Below are 4,046 nucleotides of genomic sequence, written 5' to 3' on the forward strand. Positions count from 1 at the left end.
AAAAAAAAAAAAATATATATATATATATATAGACACACACACACACACACAAAAGGGGACATAGAGCTTCTACATGCAAGCTAATCATGTTGGTTTTTATTTTTAATACTCAAAGTTTGAACTCAACAAAATTTGAGATGTATTTAAGACATGGTCTTCGTTTGAACAATGAGTTTCTGATCGAGGTATTTATCAATTAATGACAAATTTAATTTAAATTTTGAGTCTTACCGTAATCTTTCAATCAATTAATTGATGTGTCGTATCATCGATACTTAATAGATTATTTCTCTTCATGCTAATATCATAGTAGATTGATGATAATTCGAAGTCTATGTAAAAATGAATATTTTTGTAAGTTGTGCTTCATTTTAAAGTGCAAGGGTAATAATATATGGAACCACAATTTTTGTATGGCGATTGGCGCACCACCTTTTAATTGTGATTAATATTCCAAATTTACTCATTGTCACATTTATGTTATTAACATTTTTTTTGTTACATTCTTATTATTAACCTTTAATAATTAATACATTTTTTATCTGATAATAGTTTATTTCCAAAAAATCCGATAGGAGGCCCTAAAAGTTTAGGTCATAAATGCTACAATTAATAAAAGTTGGATACTTCATTGCAATTAAAATGTGATGCACCAAACAAAAATTATGGTGTGAATATAAATACCAAAGTATAATTTAGAAAGGGTAATAGTTGATATTTAAATTTTGATTTTGATATTGTGAAAAGAAAACTTGGATGTGAATAGAAGAACCAAAAATATAAGACAATATTGATATTAATAGAAATTGTGAGATTTAGTCCCGGTTTGAGTCCCACTATTCTCAAAATTCATTTTTTCGAATCTCATTTTCAATCACATATTCTTCCATAAAATAAATTAACAAGTAAATCAAAAACTTTTCCTATATTTTAAATACACATTCTCCAAAAATTCACTATTCCAAAATATATTATCTCCAAAAAATGAAGGCTCAAACGGGGGCTAATAATAATTGCCTACCTAAATTATATAAGATTTTATTTGGCAAAATTAATAAAACATTTAGAAATGGTCAAATTTTATTTCAATCACACATTTCAATAAACACACAAATATTATCCACTATCAACTCATTTTTATATATTTAAAAATTAAACTTTTTATAAATTCTTCTCAAAAGGAGACTAAATTATTTACGAAAAACTAACATATGAAAAAAAAGGACAAAATCTCACCAATATATGTTTGTTGTTGTGAAAAGTATTTTATTTTCATTAAATATAAAAATTAAAGATGCTGAGGAATGGATGAAAGTTACATTCTTTCATCGCATTCTATTCTGAGAGAAAAATGTAAGGTTGTGATTGAACTCCAACATTGTATATTACATTCTTCCTTATGGTAAAAAAATTCCAAGTACATGCATTCACCAAAACCACATGTATCAAACATTTATTTCAAGAGCTTAAATTTGACATAAACATCATTCGATCGTGAGAAACGTGTTATAATTTTTAGAGTTCATTTAATATGACCAAACACACACAATTCAAAAAGGAGAATTCAGTGAAATCATCAATTGAATTGTAAAGTTCCATTCAAAATAATTTTAGAAAGTCCAAACGAAATGTCATTATAGGCCCTATTTGGTCAGGATTAAAATCAAATTTTTTAGTATATTTTGATACAAGTTGATGAAATGTGTTGTTGAAAAGTTGTGAATTCCATGAAATATGTTATTAAAATTAATTGTTGACTTTAACTTAAATTAAAATTTGGATTTTAATCCCTATCAAATATGTGCTCAATATTATTTCTATAGTTAAGCTCCTTTTTTTTACAAACATTATTTGGAAAAAAATAATGCATTGAACAGTGATTTTTAACTAAATGTGTGATTAAAAAGTATGAAAAAGTTTTCTATTTATGTGCAGAATATTTATCATATGAATGCGTGGTTAAAAATGAGTATATTGAAAAAAGACATTTTAGCCCATGTTTGGCCCCCATTCTTATCTCATTCTCATTCTTATTTTTTTCTCTCTTATTTTCAACCACACGATCTTCCATAAAATAATATTACACACAAATTAAAAAAATTTAATTCTTTTTCAACCACACATTTTTCAAAAAACACCATTCCATCCATTAAAATTGAATAATGTTATTTGCAGTCGCTCACTGCGGCAGTCGTCCTACATGAGATACACGTGACAGGTGGTTATTTGATACATTGATGAATAAAAAAATTACCACATTAATGCATCAAATAATCACCTGCCATGTGTATGCCACGTAAGGCGACTACCGCAATGAGCGACTACGAATAACATTACTCATTAAAATTAGCTAAGAATGGAGGCCAAATTAAATAATGTTTGTCAAACCAGGCTAAAAAATTTTGCAAATCATTTTTAAATGTTGAACTCCAACCTTAAAGGTCCCTCACCGCTCCACTCTTGGAGTATCGTGAGAGAGGTTAATTGTTGGATGTACCTTAACAGGCCAGGGAACAAGAGTTGACTATATACTGATGCCTACAAAGAGTCTCAATCCATGTTTTGGGAATCGAATTTTGCAAATTATTTTTACACCCACTTGGTATGGGTAATACAGTAATTTCAGTTGTGTGTGTGACGTCATCAAATAGAAAACTTTTGCCAAGATTTTCATCTTATTGACATTTATGTCTTTCTAGAAGATCCTCCCCAAGGGGCCTAACTTCTTCTTGTTATTGTTGCTATTATTATTATTATTTGTTTAGTATCAGCTTCTTTTTTATTTTTTTTATTTTTTTAGAACTTGACTTGGCGATAGGAATAGGGTTCGGTTAAACCTAACCCTGGATTGGTTTAATTAGATTAATAGAATTGGGTTAACGTAATTTTAGATCAATTAAATGTACCTAACCTGGCTCACTCTATTGGTAGGATTATTTAATATTTACACATCACATACTAGCTTAAAAAGGTAACTTATATCATTTTCTTTTTAAAAGAATAATATAACTAATTTTACTGGTCTATAAAATTCAGCCAAACTTGCGCCTATAGTCAAAACTTCATTTGAAAAAGGTCCGAAGTGATTAGAATTTGATTCAGTAGATTCATCGACAGTATAGAAGAACATTGATTTAAATTTTTGAAGATAGATGATACATCAAGACTTCGACTTTCAATCGAGCTTTAAAATGTATTAACCAATCTAGAATTTGATATTGATTGAAATAAGAGGACAATAGTATGACAATGGATCTAACAAGGGTACAAAGCACAAATGTGTATAAAGAAGATTATTTGAAATCAATCTTAGAGCTTTCTATACTCCATGTGAGTATCATAGTCTTAATTTTTCATTATATGTGATAAGTCGAATTGTTGTCCTAAAGCCATGTTCTTCTTTGAAGTGATAAAATGTATCTACACATTGTTCTCTTATTCTCCCGATCGACGGGAAATTTCAAAGATAAAATAGAAGGTTCAACAGTTAAGCTATTATCATAGATATATTGAGAAAGTCACATAAAAAATGTTAATCGTATAAAAGAACAAATTGCACAAATAAGAGACGTTTTACTTGACTTGACAAACATTAGTTAAAATCTCAAAATATAGAGTGAATATGAATCCTTTAATAACATAAGAACTTGACAATTTTGAGTTCTTGCTTTCAATCTCTTAGAATAACTTGTTTCGTTCTTCGAAAATTATAGAGAATCAGAATTTTCTAGTGCCACGGATGAAGCTAACAAATGACGTGGGAAAATGCATCATTTGAAGAAGGACGTAATTTGATGAAAGTGGTAGCAATGAGATAATTCAATTGGCTAAAGAATCTATTAGAGTCTTTCTCTTTATAATCAATCAAACTAGATCATCACTCAAACTCGCTTGAATAATTTAAACGGTGAAGCTAACAAATGACGTGGGAAAATGCATCATTTGAAGAAGGACGTAATTTGGTGAAAGTGGTAGCAATGAGATAATTCAATTGGCTAAAGAATCTATTAGAGTCTTTCTCTTTATAATCGATCAAACTAGATCAT

Source organism: Olea europaea, unplaced genomic scaffold (genome assembly GCF_002742605.1).
Source record: "Olea europaea var. sylvestris unplaced genomic scaffold, O_europaea_v1 scaffold1205, whole genome shotgun sequence".
NCBI classification, from domain to species: Eukaryota; Viridiplantae; Streptophyta; class Magnoliopsida; order Lamiales; family Oleaceae; genus Olea; species Olea europaea.